The sequence below is a fragment of the Sycon ciliatum genome, chromosome 11, assembly GCF_964019385.1.
Source record: "Sycon ciliatum chromosome 11, ocSycCili1.1, whole genome shotgun sequence".
NCBI classification, from domain to species: domain Eukaryota; kingdom Metazoa; phylum Porifera; class Calcarea; order Leucosolenida; family Sycettidae; genus Sycon; species Sycon ciliatum.
This window is the reverse complement of record NC_088653.1, coordinates 12,590,846-12,611,672: the sequence shown is the minus strand read 5'-3', so window position 1 is coordinate 12,611,672 and position 20,827 is coordinate 12,590,846. Positions and strand designations below refer to the sequence as shown.

Sequence of the window (20,827 nt, the reverse complement as noted above, 5' to 3'; positions counted from 1 at the left end):
CGATGCAGGATCATCAGCTTGGCAATCCACCGAGGCAGGGGAATGATGAGCCTGGGAAGAGGAACACGACCGTGGTTCTTCGTCGGGAGATAGCCCATGGCTGGATGTCCGACTCGGAGCAATATTTCCTTGGTTCTCCTCCATTTCACTGAGGTCAATCGAGTGGAAAGGCAGCGAGCACACGACAGTCGCAAAGCCCCTAGCCCAGCAAACTCAAAATAGTTTGCGGGCCAGGGAAGACTTTTGTTTAGGCTGAACACGGAATCGCCGTTATAATAGATCTATGCCATGCGCAATGTGCGACTAGCTCTCTGTTCGTCTTGAGTCATTTCCTGAATAATGACTTTTCAGACGATGTCTTGCCTCTTGATGATGAGTCTAATGTTTTGGTCACAGACCTTTACGGCTTGTACTTGTACTTTTGTACAGTGTTGGCAACTGAAATCCGACCCCCTAGCGGTGCGCTAGCCGCGTTAGCGATTCGTACGAGACGCTAGGGCCAGTAGGGGGATCGGATTTCAGCCAACACTGTAGTACTGTATGTGTAACATAGTTTGGTCCGGTTGAGCCTTGGTAGACCTGGTAGACCTGGTAGTGGTAGACGTAGACCGGTAATTGTAGACTGTCCACATAGTCTAGACTGTCCCTCTGCTGCTGCCGTGCATGCAGGGTTTTACGTGTAGATTTTGGGAAGATCTACCAAGTCGTCATCAATGGTCATGGTCCTGGCAGCGCACTGCTACTACTACAGTAAAACCTGTAACTAACGACCACCCCTTGGTGCCAGCAAAAGCGGTCTTTAGTGGCAGGTGGTCTTTAGTTAGAGGTTTGCACTGCATGACCATATATGGATCCCGTATATGATATGTATGTCAAAATGCAGCTATTACGATTCCCCAGGACTTGCGCATTGCCATTCTTTTTCAGGTCAAACAACACTTGGAGAGAGAGACCAGAGACGGAGAGAGACAGAAGGAGAAGACTACTTTTTGCAGACATCAAATTCAGCTGCTACTTCTGAGCCAGGAGTCAAACGTTCCCTGTAGAAGTTTCGTTTTTACGCTGGGCTTCGAATTTGTTCATGTGATCAATCGTACCGACTGTCCTTGTTGTAACTTCTCGATTGCTTGAACGCGATCCTTCAGCATCAGGACCTTGCGGTGCTGCTTTGTTTCTGGATTCCTTGATGCCATCGTCGATTCGTCTGTATGACTGGGGTGTCAGAGCCGCTCTGTCTTCGCTTCTCCTCCGAGTAGCAACATCGATCACGTTTCCTATCGTGTTTATTCTTGACAGAGCTTGAAATTTGGACAGGTGTAGTGCAGTCCACACCGATTCCACAGTCAAAATGACCTGTGTTCATTTGTTCAGCTGTAGTATCGAAAGAGTCCTTTCAGGACCGTGGAAAATCAGCAAATTTTCAAGAAGGAGCTTCGAGCAACATTTGATTTCGTACGTCGCGGTCGCTAGTTACGGGTCAATAATCGTCTTTGGGGCAAGAAAGGGCGGTCGCTGGTCGCGTTCAGCAGGTAGTCGCTAGTCACAGTGCATTTTGAATATGAGACCGTCCGTGCCTGGTGAAGTGGTCGGTAGTACCAGGCTGGTCGCTAGTCACGGTGGTCTTTAGTTACAGGTTTTACTGTAGTACTAGTAGGCACTTCAGTCACGTGACAAGACCTGTCAAATTTTATAAGATGAGAGTGCGTACTTGCGTGGTATCACTCAAGTGCCTGTGCAAAACTGTACAGGTACGCGCCATGCTTCGTTGTACGGGCCTGTAGTTCAGTGCATCGTGCTGCTCTGGCGTTCAGCTTTCAGTAGAGCCTACATACGTCATCATGGTCATAGTGCGTACATTTTTGCGACTTGCAGATCATGTACACTTCCAGCAAAGAGTTTTTTCACAAGGAAATGTTGTTAGTACGCGTTGGAAACATTGCCTATCGTCTTCAGCGTCGTGTTTCCATTCAGAAACAGTTGAGTTCTTGTTCACCAGGGTTTGCGCATAGCTGCGCAAGGAGGAAATATGGACGTAGATAGTGAGGAGAAGGGCTTGAGGCGGAGGAGAAAGATGCGTCGTCGTCCTACCTGAGCCAGTTTTCGAAGCGTGCTGAAAGCCAATGTTTGACCCTGTTGTGCTTGAACGGCTACTGATGTTTACGAACAATCAAACGGCACAGTGGCTACAGGAGAAATCCGCCGATGAGAGGGACACTTTGATCGACGCATCCAGGCGCGCTGCACCAAAATTCTGTGAGAATCTCGAGGCTCGCCAGCAGACAATTCATGACTGCTGTATGGAGCAAGTGAAGGAGAAGGAGGCAGGTAGCACACGCAAGAAAGAACAACATCAAAAGAAAAAGGAGACTTTGACGGAGATCACGGCTGTAGGTGGGCTCTGGATCTCGAAGGAGGCAGCACAGGAGCAGCTCTCAAAAATGTTCTTTGTCACTGACGAACGCCTTGCTCTCAATTCGCAGCTTCACTTCTGCAAGTTTGTTCTGCTGCAGAAGGTCCAAAGTAATTTAGTTTGCACTTTCTACTGGTACAAAGGAGCTGCCAATAGAGAAACTGGTTTCCAACATCGAACCTCTGTTTGAAGTGGCGTTAACGTGTGCATGTGCGTTGTGTATGCAGAAATTCCGCTTTCAATTCATTTTGCGTATGCTATCTCGGTGTGCTTACCTTCTGAGTGCCAGAAGAATGTCTTTTATAGCATTTAGCAGCAGCAGTGGCCTGCTGGTGAACTCTATGTCGATATTAGCTAATTTCACAGCAAACCGAAGCTGTTACTATGGGGTTGCCATGGGTTACTATGGGTTGCTATGGGGTTGCTATGGTGATTGTGGTAACAATTGCCGTATTCTGGACTATTGTGAACTTTGATCAGTATTTTGTTCATCCATAAACACTTTTTGGTGTTTGTGAGAGCCGTGTGTTCGAAAATGCCACTCTGAAGTTTTGTAACTATATCCACTGATAACACTTTGGGGATGCTGTTGGTACCACAAATTGTATTGTTTTCGCCTTATGCAATTGCCTCTCTTCAACCCTTCATATCTCACTTGGGTCTTTGTGGATTTCAATGAAATTTTGTGTGTGACCTTGTGATATCCACCACTGTCGATTTACGATGCTAAACCTGGGAGAAACCCGACTGGAAAAAACCGGCTGAAGTGCCTAGTACTAGTACTAGTACTAGTAGTAGTACCAATGCAATGGCAATGACTACTGAAACTGAGTGAGTCTGTCACTGTACTACATGTACAGGTCAGTGTATGCAGTCTGTCTACCTGGTCTACATGCTGTCCGTTCTGGGGGCCGCGCCGTCGAGCTGTCTTTACTTCGCTGCCTCGATCTGCCCTCGCCTCGGTCTCCTCCTGGACTCGGTCTTGGTGACTCGGATCCAGTCCTGGCAGTAACTGCGTACCGCCCTACCATGATGTGCATGCCTACTCTACTGACTGTGCTTCCCAAGTCACAAGGCAAGTGGTTGTCTACATCGCAGTACATCGCAGTACTGCAGTGATGTACATGGTGTCACGTGTGGAGCGTCCCCGGCCGAGACGATACAGCTGTCTGCTTTGCCTTTGGCCGTGGATAGGTGATCTGAGTGTTTGAATGAAGCGCATTTTGTCTCCTGTGGCTGTGCTCCACCAACAACTGTTACTTCCACTAACTATTATTCGCCGTGGCATGCGTCTACTACTACTAGTGTAGGCCATGACATGGCTACACGTAAATGATAATGACCACGTTAGTGTGTTTTCACCTCCAGCTCTATGCTTGCAGTCTGCATCATGAACATACAGTAACTGTTTTTAGGAAGGAAAAAGGACCAATGAACTGCAAGGCAGGCTATAATTTAGTACAAAATATAATGTCCGCAAACACAACCCGGTTTTCATGTACTTGGTAATCAGCTTTAATATGCGATAAAATTGCACGACACTGACCAACGGTACTGACGTTCTACAACTAACTTCCAATCAGCTCTGGCACTTCTTGGATGCGCACTCCAACAGCCTTCCAACTTGGAAGGTTCTAAGCTATAGAAGTAACATAAGGAGGGGAAGGTGAGCTCAACCAAGGCAAGCACGAGCTGAAAGTCTCAGCTGTGAAGGTAGTTGGCGGATGTATGACGAAGACGATACTGGCTAGACCATTGGACAATACAGTCAAACCAGGATTCAAGGACACACAGAAACATACCACACAACGTGTGCACCAGCTAACACCACCACCGAAGCCAATCCTCTTACTGCCCCGGACACCGATACACCCCCCCCCCCCCTCCCCAGCCAACCAACTGCAGCAGGAGGTCAAAATGTGCAACTACAGGTCCAAGGGAACCTGCGCACTAAATGGATAAGAATACAGTCCGTAAGACACTGTGGAGATTGCTTATACCGACACAACCTCACCTCTCGGGACATCTAAAGTGGACACTACGTATCTCTATGCCTGATATTAGGAAAGTACTAAAATTAATGCTATTAAAGTGACTTTCTATGTGAAGTCAGTTACACTGGGGAGTATGTACCCAGTCACGGTGCTGACAGTGCTCAACACCACGGCGGAGTATGTACCCAGTCACGGTGCTGACAGTGCTCAACACCACGGCGGAGTATGTACCCAGTCACGGTGCTGACAGTGCTCAACACCACGGCGGAGTATGTACCCAGTCACGGTGCTGACAGTGCTCAACACCACGGCGGAGTATGTACCCAGTCACGGTGCTGACAGTGCTCAACACCACGGCGGAGTATGTACCCAGTCACGGTGCTGACAGTGCTCAACACCACGGCGGAGTATGTACCCAGTCACGGTGCTGACAGTGCTCAACACCACGGCGGAGTATGTACCCAGTCACGGTGCTGACAGTGCTCAACACCACGGCGGAGTATGTACCCAGTCACGGTGCTGACAGTGCTCAACACCACGGCGGAGTATGCACCCAGTCACGGTGCTGACAGTGCTCAACACCACGGCGGAGTATGCACCCAGTCACGGTGCTGACAGTGCTCAACACCACGGCGGAGTATGTACCCAGTCACGGTGCTGACAGTGCTCAACACCACGGCGGAGTATGTACCCAGTCAAGGCAGAGCGCGTGATACACAGCACAACAAGGGAAAGCAAGGCTAGTTAAAGGGGAAGTATACCCTAAAATCAAATTTTCACCAGTTGTAGTCTTCGGGGTGCTGAGTCGAATGGTCTTGGTCCGAGGAAGCTGAGGCGCTCCCTTCCTACTTGAATCCCAATCGAACTCGCGCACTTCCACCGAAACTGGGTGACTGCGCCCTACGAGATGGGGATTTGTATGCAAAATGTCACTAAAAGCGCCATTTCGTTCTTATAAAAGCACGGATGACCGCCATTGGCCCATATGTTGTAGTCTTTTGGACGCTGAGTCGACTGGTTTTGGTCCGAAAAGGCTGCGATGCAGCGTTCCTCCTTTATTCCCAATCGAACATGGTTGAACAGGCGGTCACGTGCTCCTGCGTACACCAGTCACCTGGTCACCGTGCCTGCAGGGTACAACTTACTAGCCTGTTTGACCTTTTTTGGGTGCAGTCCTGTCACTCGAGTTGAACTCGAGTTGAACCTTGGTGTGAAAGTTGTCGCCTGCTGGCGCGGTGACCAGGTGATTTGGGCACCCAGGAGCACGTGACCACTTGTTCAACCATGTTCGATTGGGAATAAAGGAGGAACGCTGCATCGCAGCCTTTTCGGACCAAAACCAGTCGACTCAGCGTCCAAAAGACTACAACATATGGGCCAATCGCGGTCATCCGAGCTTTTATAAGAACGAAATGGCGCTTTTAGTGACATTTTGCATACAAATCCCCATCTAGTAGGGCGCAGTCACCCAGTTTCGGTGGAAGTGCGCGAGTTCGATTGGGATTCAAGTAGGAAGGGAGCGTCGCAGCTTCCTCGGACCAAGACCATTCGACTCAGCACCCAGAAGACTACAACTGGTGAAAATTTGATTTTAGGGTATACTTCCCCTTTAACTGTTTGTCGCTAGTCTTGCCATTATTCACTGATATGTGACTTTGAATAAATCCAGGATTACTCGAGTAGATACAAACTAGTCTTGCTTGCTTTGTTCTTCTGTGAAGTCAGTTACAGAAATCAATCATCTCAATCGGTCGTTTTGCATAATCTCGCTACAGTACTTGTGCAATGCCACAAAAACTGACAGAGCACTTCCCACTCGCCTCCTGATATAACGAACACCATTGTGCAGAAGAATTCGTTCTTTATAGCGGAAGTTCGTTGTAACAGAATACACTCACACCAATGTACATACAAGCAGCAAGTCATTACTGGCATGTTGCCCATGACAAGTACAGTGAAAGCTGTCTAAGGCGACCGCTCAAGAGACCTTCAAAATGTGGTCTCTGTCACCAGGTTGTCGCCTTATCCAGGGGAAATTGACTGGAAATAGCATCTCTTGGTCATGGTTGCAGTGGTCTTCTAGGACAGGTGGTCGCCTTATCCGAGTGGTCTTCTCGGACAGGTGGTCGCCTTATCCAAGTGGTCGCCTTGACAGGTTGTACTGCACAAGTATGCACTTACTTTACGTGCCACCCTGAGTACACGATATGGTTCGTCATAAACAGGGAAATGAGCAACTGTTTGATATCTCACCAAATTCGCATTATGCGAGTTCATTATACATGTAGGTGGAGTTGAGTGCACACATGACTGTGCAGTGTGCACCCCCTAAGCCTAACCCCCGCCACACTCACACAGAAACACACATACAGTAAAACCTGTCAAGGCGACCACTCGGATAAGGCGACCACCTGTCCGAGAAGACCACTCGGATAAGGCGACCACCTGTCCTAGAAGACCACTGCAACCATGACCAAGGGGTGCTACTTACAGTCAATTGACCCTGGATAAAGCTATCCCTACAGTCCATTTCAAAACTATAGACGCGTAGGGTTTTGAAATATTTCAAATTTGGCTGGAGCTTTTTGAGAATAGTTTTCGGATTATTGCTCAGGTCCGCTCCACAATTACTCTCATGATTATAGTTTCTAAACGATTGGATAACAAACGCTCAATTTGGAAAACATTATGCAAAAAGCGATCACAGATTTTGTGTGGTATAGATGCTGGCATAACGGTTTTTGCCTATAGTTTTGAAATGGACTGTAGTAACAGACACTACGTTTTGAAGGTGTCTTGAGCCGTCGTCTTACACAGGTTTCAGTCTCACTGTATGCCTATGCCCTCCCCCCCCCCCCCCCTCCCACCATGTACCATGTACCATGTACCATGTACCATGTATACCCCCCTCGCAAGAGAAGCACGCAAATCTGCAAATTCACTGGATGTGCACCCACAGATTTTCTCTTATAGCAACGATAGCGAACAAGATCTGAATGTGACAGATCAAGACATGCACCAGATAACTGTCTAATCCACACAACTGGCGAAGCCATGTGAATCGACCACCAATGCACACCTGGTCTACACCACACGGAGTACATCGGCATAAAGCGGCCAAGATCGTTACCTATGCACACCCTACACTTGCTGGGGTAACCAGACAGCACGCTGCTTTGACACACACACAGATATCGACCAATGCACCCCCCCCCCCCCCCCCACACACACACACATCGACCAATGCACCCCCCCCCCCCACACACACACATAATATCGAACAATGCAACCCCCCCCCCCCCCCCCTCCACACACACACACACACACACAGATATCGACCAATGCACCCCCCCCCCCCCCCCACACCCACCCACACACACACATCGACCAATGCACTCCCCCCCCCCCCCCCCTCCCACACACACACACACATATCGACCAATGCACCCCCCCCCCCCCCCCTCCCCTCCCACACACACAAACACATCGACCAGTGCACCCCCCCCCCCCCTCCCACACACAGACACACACACACATAATACCCATGACCCCACCACCACACAAACATAATAGACGCATGCACTCCCCCACCCACACGCAAACATAGACGCATGCCCCCCCCCCCCCCCCCCCACCACCACCACCACCACCACCACCACACACATACATGACTTTGTCTATATGTTGGTAGATTGACAGCATGAAACAAGGTGGAGGACACTGTGTTCGGAAACAGTGACCTTACTACAACCATCCACGGTTGGCAGAGCCATGGTCCGTTGGGACCATCTGAACCATATGGGTGCTGAACTACATGACATAACAAGGTTTATCTAATACTGTAATACTAGTTTTGAACTAGTATTGGGTTATATAGCATTATACACATGTAGACCCGTGCACTCCCCCCCCCCCCCCCCCCCCACACACACATGTACATGTACAGCTAAACCTGTCTAAGACAACCGCTCAAGGGACCTTCAAGGTGGTCTCTGTTACCAGGTGATCGCCGAATCCAGTGTCATTTGACTGGAAATAGCATCCCTTGGTCCTGGTTGCAGTGGTCGGCTAGGGCAGGTGGTCGTCTTATCCGAGTGGTCGTCTTGACATGTTTAACTGTAGACCTATGTACCCCCCCCCTCCCCCATCCATACGTAATCATGTTCAAAAGGTTAGTAAATCCATGGCCAGACCAGCTGGATCACTGCAAGGGGTCTTGCCATTTCAGCGCCGCCGTTACAGCGCGATACATATCAGCGCCAGCACTTCAGCGCCAGCTTCTTCAGCGGCATGACTATTTGCGCGGTAAAGTACAGCGCCACCAACTCAGCGCGGTAAAGTTCCCCGCCAGCAACACAGCAAGGTAAAGTACGGCGCCAGCGACTCAGCGCGGTAAAGTACAGCGCGGTAAAGTACAGCGCCAACGACTCAGCACGGTAAAGTACAGCGTCAGCGACTCAGCGCGGTAAAGTACAGCGCCAGCGACTCAGCGCGGTAAAGTACAGCGTGGTAAAGCACAGCGCCAGCGACTCCGCTCGGGAAAGTACAGCCCCAGCGACTCAGCGCGGTAAAGTACAGCGCCAGCGACCCAGCACGGTAAAGTACAGCGCGGTAAAGTACGGCGCCAGCGACTCAGCGCGGTAAAGTACGGCGCCAGCGACTCAGCGCGGTAAAGTAAAGCGCAGTAAAGTACAGCGCCAGCGACTCAGCGCGGAAAGTACAGCGCCAGCGACTCAGCGCGTTAAAGTATAGCGCGGTAAAGTACAGCGTGGTAAAGCACAGCGCCAGCGACTAAGCGCGGTAAAAGACGGCGCCAGCGACTCAGCGCGGTAAAGTACAGCGCAGTAAAGTACAGCGCCAGCGACTCAGCGCGGTAAGTACAGCGCCAGCGACTCAGCGCGGTAAAGTACAGCGCGGTAAAGTACAGCGTGGTAAAGCACAGCGCCAGCGACTCAGCGCGGTAAAGTACGGCGCCAGCGACTCAGCGCGGTAAAGTACAGCGTGGTAAAGCACAGCGCCAGCGACTCAGCGCGGTAAAGTACAGCCCCAGCGACTCAGCGCTCTAAAGTACAGCGCCAGCGACTCAGCACGGTAAAGTACCGCGCGGTAAAGTACGGCGCCAGCGACTCAGCGCGGTAAAGTACGGCGCCAGCGACTCAGCGCGGTAAAGTACAGCGCAGTAAAGTACAGCGCCAGCGACCCAGCACGGTAAAGTACAGCGCGGTAAAGTACGGCGCCAGCGACTCAGCGCGGTAAAGTACGGCGCCAGCGACTCAGCGCGGTAAAGTAAAGCGCGGTAAAGTACAGCGTGGTAAAGCACAGCGCCAGCGACTCCGCGCGGTAAAGTACAGCCCCAGCGACTCAGCGCGGTAAAGTACAGCGCCAGCGACTCAGCACGGTAAAGTACAGTGCGGTAAAGTACGGCGCCAGCGACTCAGCGCGGTAAAGTACGGCGCCAGCGACTCAGCGCGGTAAATTACGGCGCCAGCGACTCAGCGCGTAAAGTACAGCGTGGTAAAGCACAGCGCCAGCGACTCAGCGCGGTAAAGTACGGCGCCAGCGACTCAGCGCGGTAAAGTACAGCGCCAGCGACTCAGCGCGGTAAAGTACAGCCCCAGCGACTCAGCGCGGTAAAGTACAGCGCCAGCGACTCAGCACGGTAAAGTACAGCGCGGTAAAGTACGGCGCCAGCGACTCAGCGCGGTAAAGTACGGCGCCAGCGACTCAGCGCGGTAAAGTACAGCGCAGTAAAGTACAGCGCCAGCGACTCAGCGCGGTAAATTACGGCGCCAGCGACTCAGCGCGTAAAGTACAGCGTGGTAAAGCACAGCGCCAGCGACTCAGCGCGGTAAAGTACGGCGCCAGCGACTCAGCGCGGTAAAGTACAGCGCCAGCGACTCAGCGCGGTAAAGTACAGCCCCAGCGACTCAGCGTGGTAAAGTACAGCGCGGTAAAGCACAGCGCCAGCGACTCAGAGCGGTAAAGTACAGCCCCAGCGACTCAGCGCGGTAAAGTACAGCGCGTTAAAGTACGGCGCCAGCGACTCAGCGCGGTAAAGCACAGCGCGGTAAAGTACAGCGCGGTAAAGTACAGTGCCAGCAATTAAGCGCGGTAAAGCACCGCGCGGTAAAGTTCAGCGCCAGCGAATCCACCACACAGCTGATTGAAGTGGCTTTCTCTGGCCAGTGAATCCCTATTTTTCATTCGCTGCCCCCCCCCCCCCCCCCCCCCCCGCACCCCACACACATACATACACCCATGCAGCCCCCCCCCCCCCACACACCCATGCACATACATATACCCATGCAGCCCCCCCCCCCCCCCCCACACACACACATGCACCCTCCCCTCCCAACGCACATACACACATTATCCAGCCGCTCAGCACAAGACAAGGCAAGACAGTTATCAGGTATGCTCATTGTGTACTATTCACTATAAGAAATAGCATAGCAGACTAGGCTTGGTTGTCCGGTTCTCTAGTCAGCCTATTGTACCGACTTACACTAGAGCTACGTATATCACCAGGCAATACCGTCCATTCCTATGCATGGCTGATGTACACAGGAGATGAGAGGACAATAAAAAACGTCTCGTAAATATAATCACCGGTTTTCGGGGAATGAAAACGTCTCGAAAAAAAAATCACCAGTGTTCGGGGAATGAAAACGTCTCGTCATGTATTAAATTCTCAAGTGAAAAATCAACCACTACAAACAGGCCTATTGGTCCGCCATCGGCAGGAAATTTAAAAAAAAAAAAGCAAGAATAAGCGCACTCAACCAGGTATGGTGTTCAGTGTGTTGCTAGTGTAGATAGTTTCTGATATTCTCATACGCGTACAAACACCTCTACATGTATGTGTTCAATACACTCCGTGTCTACTGTTGAAGATTTGGGACTGCCATAGTTACACACTGACAACAAGGGACGGACGAGGTTGGTTTGGGAAGATAAGTACTACCGGTACTTGGGAAACGGATAGGGGTGACGGAGAAACGGAAAACCACATGGGTGATGGGTAGATGGAGAGGCAGGGAGCAAGAGAGAGAGAGAAAGAGAGAAAGAGATAGAGAGAGAGAGAGAGAGAGAGAGAGAGAGAGAGAGAGAGAGAGAGAGAGAGAGAGAGAGAAAGGAAGAGCGAGAGAGGTAGATAGATAGAGAGAGCTAGATAAGGGGCTTGGGTAGCTATGGCAGATATGGGCGCGCAAGTAGCGACTCGGCCAACGAACAAACTGTGTCATACGGGTTGCAGGCCACCTGGGCAAAGGAGATATGGTGGACAAGTTGCCGTACATAACTGTACTGCAGACAATACTACATGCTGAGAGATGACTAACATGTGTTATCTATACTGTACTATGTACGTGTATGCAGTACATTCAGTGTATAGTATGTACATGTATATACATACTGTGCAGTCTGTGTGCTCCTACAGCCTACATTCCACACCACCAGACTGTAGGGTAGGGCTGGCATGGTCTACATTCCACATCACCAGACTGTAGGGTAGGGCTGGCATGGGATCAAGTAGTGTACATAATCCTACACAGTCATTAGTACACAATCCGCAGGTCACGCTCGACTACTGCAGCCACACTAGCAATCAGCCCGGCCAGGCGATCATTCACAAACTCTCGACGGGGCATTAGAAGCATTTCCAACTTCTCACTCCTGCGTACAGCTCTGACAAACTGCCCACTCCTCTCATCGTCGTTCTTAAGACAGAATACAGTGCTGTCAGTGACACCAAGACTACGGAGAAGAGGGCATTCTAGTAGAATACTAGCAAGCACAGGAAGCGACTCGGAAGTGAGAGTGCCATTACCCGCGCGCAGCACTTTCAATGCTTTACACAACACTATGCTTGGTGCCAGAGTGAATAGGAGCATGTCGGACAGACCAGTCAGAACTAACACGGAAAGGTGTCCATGGTTCACTGTGATAACACGCCTGATCACTGATACACCCGATGATGATAGCCCTGCACATTGAAATTCCAATGCGAGGCGTTTCCGTGACACCAAGAGGGGGTACAGCATGGACAGACCTTCATCGTAGACATGAAAGTGCAGACCGGGGTTATGCAGCAGCTTGCAGGACGCCAGGATGACCAGGCATATGAGAATATTGGTGGTGATATCCTGGCACTGAACATGACCCATGTACAAGTGGGTGATACGGTGACAACTAACTATTGCCGGTACCAACTGTGCGTATCCAAATGAGGACATCTGCAGTTCATCTATGTTCAGTGAGCGCAAAGTTGAACGGTTCGTGCGGATCACGTTACAGATGAGTGCCACTAGATTGTTTGTTAGTGCATTATATGAAATGTCGACTTCCCATAATCCACGACACTGAACAAGTCCCGGTGCCAGTAGCTCAAATGCACGATCATCTAGCTGGCAGGCGCGAAGGGAGATAGTGCCGATAGACTTGTGATGGTCTGAAATCACGGATGATAGAAGGTACCAATCCGCCGAAGAAAGGCAAAGCCTGCTAAAGTCGCAGCCATAGTGTGAGAAGGCTGCCTCTAGAGCAGGCGAGGGTGAATGTGCAGCATTGGCCACGTCACCTGTATCCGTTCCAGGCTGCGCATACACACGGCAAGCAAGTAACAGCAGTTGACGGCGAACAGGTGTGAGAACTTCGTTCACAGCCGAAACTGAATCTGATAACGAAGTAGTCATGACTGAGTTCTCTTCTTGCGAGTGCAAGGCCAATTGGTCGGAGTCAAGGGATGTGGATGGTCTGGAATGGAAATACTCAAGAAGGCGGGTTGATGCATAGGGATTGATAGGTTTCAAGGCGGTAGATAGCATTCTGATGCTAGCGCGGGGTACTTTGCGCCGCCACAGCCGCAGAAGAGCGCGAACGTAGTCCTGCAATGACGAAGCGAAAGAATGAGGAAGAACTTCTTCGATAGCCTGAGACACACTCACACCGTCCGCTAGTAGATCAGTGAGAACGCAAGCAGCCAGACTCTGGACGGCCGAATCGTCGAGATGTTCACACAGAACCTCTGTCACCAGCAGAAGATCGTCCTCGGAAGAGCGAAAGAAACGAGTCACACTTTCACATGCCTTCAGCTTGCGAATATCCTGCTCGTCCGAAACAGGCTGAGTGAGAATCGCTGCAATTAAGGCTTCCTTCGCGTCTGCAACCAGTTGTGATGCAAGCAGACACCAAAAAGTGCTCAAGTGACCAGTCAAAGCTCCCACCTGCCTCACGAGGAATTTAACGTCACTCGCATCCGGAACAGTGGCTGCAATGTACTGGGAAGCAAGGCATTCTTGAACCGAAAGATGGCTGAACTGCCATTGACCAACGCATGGATACGACAGTGACTCGCACGCCACAAGAAGACCAAGTGAGCGACTTTCCTTCGACACCTGCTGTTCATCAAGGTCACGGTCGCTGAACACCACCTTCTTACCAACTAGCATCAGAAATGCAAAATGACCCAACTCCAGGATCCTCTCCTTCAAGATACGAGGAACGGACGGCCAGTCTGGATACGCACTCTCAGTGTTCTGTCGAACGATACTCAGGATCAAAGACATGAAGATGCCGAACAGTGATGAAGGAACAGAGCCAGAAGTACGGAAAACGTCGCAGGTCGACTCCGTGAAGAAAGGCGTTTGCATAATGGCCGCTAAACTCGGATCAGAATTGACCCGTTCAAGCAATTTGCTGGCCGGCTCGCACGGGAGGACATTGTTTACATATTCGTGCACATTGTCCTTGGTGAATCCCAGCACTTCTACGCGACGGTCAAATGGGCATGAGAGAGCCAGTTTTATGACTTCTTTCGAATGGCGTGATGTAAGAATCAAGTGAACACCTTTCAATTCCTTGCCGAAAATAATGCCACGCACAAAATCGCTACACTCGTCAAGAACCATTTCATCTAAGCCATCGAATACGAGACAAAGACGCCGCGGGTTGGCATGGATGTAGGATGCAATTTCATTTTGCTCCTTCGGATCGACAATGCCAAGCTGCCTCAAGCGTAGCAGCTCAACTATATCACTTGCGTGTTGAACACTGGGTTCACGCAGCGCCAATGCACCCACAATGTCAAACTCATGCCAGATCAGACCTCTTGCCCAGTCCATAGGACCTTTCAACAAGAATATGGTCGTCTTGCCAGCGCCAGCACATGCAACAGCCAATACACGAACTGATTCGTCTTCATCAAGTTCTTCCCCGTCAAAGTCAAACATATTGGCCAGTTGCACGTGCTGCACTTTGTCCGCGACTCGCGAGAACACATGGCTCAACTTCTGCACATCGCTTTGGGAACCGAAGAAAGTTTGTTCGTTCAGCGAAGCCAGTTCTTCGCGCGGTATCACAACCACATTCACAAAGATCTTATCCAGCGCTCGCCTATTCGGTTTTACACCCATCCCCTTGCCAATCTGTACTTTAGCACTTACGTAGCGCATCTTCAGCATCTCAGCTAACCTCTTCACACCATCGGGTAACGATACCGGCGTTGCGCTTGTCCGCGGCGTCGATGAGCACGACGATGCAGGATCATCAGCTTGGCAATCCACCGAGGCAGGAGAATGATGAGCCTGGGAAGAGGAACACGACCGTGGTTCTTCGTCGGGAGATATCCCATGGCTGGATGTCCGACTCGGAGCAATATTTCCTTGGTTCTCCTCCATTTCACTGAGGTCAATCGAGTGACTAGAGAAAGGCAGCGAGCACACGACAGTCGCAAAGCCCCTAGCCCAGCAAACTCAAAATAGTTTGCGGGCCAGGGAAGACTTCTGTTTAGGCTGAACACGGAATCGCCGTTAGAATAGATCTATGGCGCAAAGTGCGACTAGCTCTCTGTTCGTCTTGAGTCATTTCCTGAATAATGACTTTTCAGACGATGTCTTGCCTCTTGATGATGATTCTAATGTTTTGGTCACAGACCTTTACCCTGTTTACGGCTTGTACTTGTACTTTTGTACAGTGTTGGCAACTGAAATCCGACCCCCTAGCGGTGCGCTAGGCGCGTTAGCGATTCGTACGAGACGCTAGGGGGATCGGATTTCAGTTGCCAACAATGTAGTACTACTGTAACATAGTTTGGTCCGGTTGAGCCTTGGTAGACCTGGTAGACCTGGTAGACCTGGTACTAGTGGTAGTGGTAGACGTAGACCGGTAGACTGTCCACATCGTCTAGACTGTCCCTCTGCTGCTGCCGTGCATGCAGGGTTTTACGTGTAGATTAAGATCTACCATGTCGTCATCAATGGTCATGGTCCTGGCAGCGCACTGCCACATACTAGTACTAGTACTACACATGTAGTAGTAGTACCAATGCAATGGCAATGACTACTGACACTGAGTCTGTCACTGTACTACTACTACATCAGTACATGTACAGGTCAGTGTATGCAGTCTGTCTACATGCTGTCCGTTCTGGGGGCCGCGCCGGTGAGCTGTCTTTACTTCGCTGCCTCGATCTCCGCTCTCGGTCTCCTGCCCTGGACTCGGTCTTGGTAACTCGGATCCAGTCCTGGCAGTAACCATGGTAACTGCGTACCGCCCTACCATGATGTGCATGCCTACTCTACTGACTGTGCTTCCCAAGTGGTTGTCTACATCCTGTACATCGCAGTACTGCAGTCATCATGGTCATGGTGTCACGTGTGGAGCGTCCCCGGCCGAGACGATACGGCTGTCTGCTTTGGCCGTGGATAGGTGATCTGAGTGTTTGAATGAAGCGCATTTTGTCTCCTGTGGCTGTGCTCCACCAACAACAGTTACTTCCACTAACTATTATTCGCCGTGGCATGCGTCTACTACTACTAGTGTAGGCCATGACATGGCTACACGTAAAGGATAATGACCGCGTTAGTGTGTTTTCACCTCCAGCTCTATGCTTGCAGTCTGCATCATGAACATACAGTAACTGTTTTTAGGAAGGAAAAAGGACCAATGAACTGAAAGGCAGGCTATAATTTAGTACAAAATATAATGTCCACAAACACAACCCGGTTTTCATGTACTTTGTAATCAGCTTTAATATGCGATAAAATTGCACGACACTGACCAACGGTACTGACGTTCTACAACTACAGTAAAACCTGTAACTAACGACCACCCCTTGGTGCCCGGAAAAGTGGTCTTTAGTGGCAGGTGGTCTTTAGTTAGAGGTTTGCACCGCGTGACCATATATGGATCCCATCATATGATATGTATGTCAAAATGCAGATAATACAATCCCCCACCACTTGAGCACTGACATTCTTCTTTCAGATCATACAACACTTGGAGAGAGAGAAAATCAAGTTTATTGCAGACATTAAATTCAGCTCCTACTTCTGAAACCAGGAGTCAAGAGTTCCCTGTTGAAGCTTCTCTTTGCGCTGGTGTGTACCAGTACTCGATCTACATGTACGTGATGCGGCGATGTTGCGAGTTTTCGCACCTTCACTGTAGACTATAGTATCCGCCATCGTATCCTGGCCTGTGTTCCGTACAGGTGAGTACATAATACTGTAGCATGCTAGCTAGCCAGCACAGACTGTCAGTGTGACCTAGCTGGTGACTGAGCTGTGTGATTGCACTTCGACAGAGAGCCGCTCAGTCTTAGTTTCTCCTTCGAGTAGTGACATCGATCAAAGAGCGCTTTGGATGCGCTCTCCAAGACGTTTCCTATCATGTTTGTTCTTGACAGCACTTGAAATTATGCAGGTGTAGTGCAGTCCACACTGATTCCACAGTCAAAATGAGACTGCCTTCATTTGTCCAGCTGTAGTATCGAAACAGTCCTTTCAGGACCATGGAAAATCATCAACATTTTGAGAAGGAGCTTCGAGCAATGTTTGATTTCCTACATCGCGGTCGCTAGTTACGGGTCAAAGTTCGACATTGGGACAAGAAAAGGCGGTCGCTGGTCGCGTTCAGCAGGTAGTCGCTAGTCACAGTGCATTTTGAATGTGAGACCGTCCGTGCCTGACGAAGTGGTCGGTAGTACCAGGCCGGTCGCTAGTCACGGTGGTCGTTAGTTACAGGTTTTACTGTAACTTCCAATCAGCTCTAGCACGTTTTGGATGCGCACTCCAACAGCCTTCCAACTTGGAAGGTTCTAAGCTATGAAAGTAACATAAGGAGGGGAAGGTGAGCTCAACCAAGGCAAGCACGAGCTGAAAGTCTCAGCTGTAAAGAAAGTTGGCGGATGTATGACGAAGACGATACTGGCAAGACCATTGGACAATACAGTCAAACCAGGATTCAATGACGCACAGAAACATACCACACAACGTGTGCACCAGCTAACACCACCACCGAAGCCAATCCTCCTACTGCCCCGGACACCGATATATACCCCCCCCCCCCCCCCCAGCCAACCAACTGCAGCAGGAGGTCAAAAATGTGCAACTACAGGTCCAAGGGAACCTGCCCACTAAATGGTTACGAACACAGTCTGTAAGACACTGTTGAGATTGCTTATACCGACACAACCTCACCTCTCGGGACATCTTTTTTATTTTTTTTTTTATTATTTTTTTATTTTTTACTATTGACACAGCCCTACTGGAAAACAGGTGGAGAACAAAAAGAAACGAGGAAAAGGACAAAACATAGGGGATGTAGGGACGACGTGCTGATGTGCTGGGAGCAACTCAACCGACCAGAGGTCTCGGCGTAAGCGTTGCAACTAGGCATCGAAAAATGTGTGTGTGTGGGGGGGGGGGGTTTGCACAAGAACAACTGCAAAACAAACAGAAGCTAGAGAATACCACAAATAATAACTTGGTGCGAAATAATGAGAAGAAAATAATGACGCCCAAAAGAGCTAAATACGAAATTAAGAAAAAGGCATCTAAAGTGGACACTATGTATCTCTATGCCTGATATTAGGAAAGTACTAAAATAAATGCTATTAAAGTGACTTTCTATGTGAAGTCAGTTACACTGGGGAGTATGTACCCAGTCACGGTGCTGACAGTGCTCAACACCACGGCGGAGTATGTACCCAGTCACGGTGCTGACAGTGCTCAACACCACGGCGGAGTATGTACCCAGTCACGGTGCTGACAGTGCTCAACACCACGGCGGAGTATGTACCCAGTCACGGTGCTGACAGTGCTCAACACCACAGCGGAGTATGTACCCAGTCACGGTGCTGACAGTGCTCAACACCACGGTGGAGTATGTACCCAGTCACGGTGCTGACAGTGCTCAACACCACGGCGGAGTATGTACCCAGTCACGGTGCTGACAGTGCTCAACACCACGGCGGAGTATGTACCCAGTCACGGTGCTGACAGTGCTCAACACCACGGCGGAGTATGTACCCAGTCACGGTGCTGACAGTGCTCAACACCACGGCGGAGTATGTACCCAGTCACGGTGCTGACAGTGCTCAACACCACGGCGGAGTATGTACCCAGTCACGGTGCTGACAGTGCTCAACACCACAGCGGAGTATGTACCCAGTCACGGTGCTGACAGTGCTCAACACCACGGTGGAGTATGTACCCAGTCACGGTGCTGACAGTGCTCAACACCACGGCGGAGTATGTACCCAGTCACGGTGCTGACAGTGCTCAACACCACGGCGGAGTATGTACCCAGTCACGGTGCTGACAGTGCTCAACACCACGGTGGAGTATGTACCCAGTCACGGTGCTGACAGTGCTCAACACCACGGCGGAGTATGTACCCAGTCACGGTGCTGACAGTGCTCAACACCACGGCGGAGTATGTACCCAGTCACGGTGCTGACAGTGCTCAACACCACGGCGGAGTATGTACCCAGTCACGGTGCTGACAGTGCTCAACACCACGGTGGAGTATGTACCCAGTCACGGTGCTGACAGTGCTCAACACCACGGCGGAGTATGTACCCAGTCACGGTGCTGACAGTGCTCAACACCACCGCGGAGACACAGCGTAATACATAGCACAACAAGGGCAAGCAAGGCATACCGTATTTTCCGGAGTATAGTGCGCACTTTAGACGTGCTATTTTAGGCCCTAAATCGCAGGTGCGCACTATGCTCCGAATGTGAAATGCATGTACTTCAATGAAGATTGAAGTGCGCACCCCCAATGAAGATTGGGGGTGCGCGTTATACAAAGGTGCGCACTATACTCCGAAAAATACGGTAGTTAACTGTTTGTCGCTACTCTTGCCATTATTCACTGATATGTGGCTTTGAACAGATCATGGATTACTCGAGTAACGACAATCTAGCCTTGCTTGCCTTTGTTGTTCTGTGAAGTCAGTTACAGAAATCTATCGTCTCAATCGGTCGTTTTGCCTAATCTTGCTACAGTACATGTGCAATGCCACACAAACTCACAAAGCACTTGCCACTCGACTCCTCATATAACGAATACCATTGTGCAGAAGAATTCGTTCTTTATAGCGGAAGTTGGTTGTAGCAGAATGCACTCAAACCAATGCCCATACTTCATGACTGGTATGTTGCCTATGACAAGTACAGTGAAACCTGTCTAACACGACCGCTCAAGGGACCTTCAAAACGTGGTCTCTGTCACCAGGTGGTCGCCTTATCCAGGTTTAATCTACTGGAAATAGCATGTCTTTGTCCTGATTGCAGTGGTCTTCTAGGACAGGATCCAAGTGGTCGCCTTGACAGGTTTTACTGTACAAGTATTCGCATGGTTTACATGCTACCCTGAGTACAAGATATGGTTTTACATGCTACCCTGAGTACAAGATATGGTTCGTCATGCACATGACTGTGCAGTGTGCACCCCCTAAGCCAAACCCCCGCCACACTCACACACAGAAACACACATACAGTAAAACTTGTGAAGGCGACCACTCGGTTAAGGCGACCACCTGTCCTAGAAGACCACTGCAACCATGACCAAGGGATGCTACTTACAGTCTATTGACCCTGGATAAAGCTATCCCTAGTAACAAACACCACGTTTTGAAGGTCCCTTGAGCGGTCGTCTTACACAGGGTCCACTGTTTGCCTATGCACTCCCCCCCCCCCCACACACACGTACATGTACATGTATATACATGTAGACCAATGTACCCCCCTCTCCCCCGACACACACACACATATCAATTCCAAAGCACCCCCCCCCCCACACACACACACACATAATACCCATGACCCCCCCCCCCCACACACACACACACATAATAGACCCATGCACCCCCCCCCCCCCCTTGACCGGTCGTCTTACACAGGTTTTACTCTATGCCTATGCACTCCCCCCCCCCCTCCCAGGCTCCCACAAACACACACACACACACACGTATATAGACCAATGTACTCCCCCCCCCCCCACACACACACATAATACCCATGACCCCCCCCCCCCACACACACACACGACCAATGCACCCCCCCCACACACACATACATAATACCCTGACCCCCCCCCCCCCACACACACACATACAGCCTGTACATGTAATAGA

At 50.4% G+C, this 20,827-nt stretch overlaps 1 long non-coding RNA gene across 1 annotated transcript; it reads right to left on the bottom strand.

Annotated features, from left to right (window-relative positions):
* Positions 1-11,266: 11,266 nt before the first annotated feature.
* LOC135826974 (uncharacterized) lies at positions 11,267-15,308 on the bottom strand. The gene is made up of 2 exons (XR_010555350.1): positions 14,847-15,308; positions 11,267-11,664 (listed from the first exon to the last, which is right to left on the bottom strand). It is a non-coding gene; the product is annotated as an uncharacterized LOC135826974 (long non-coding RNA).
* Positions 15,309-20,827: the final 5,519 nt, after the last annotated feature.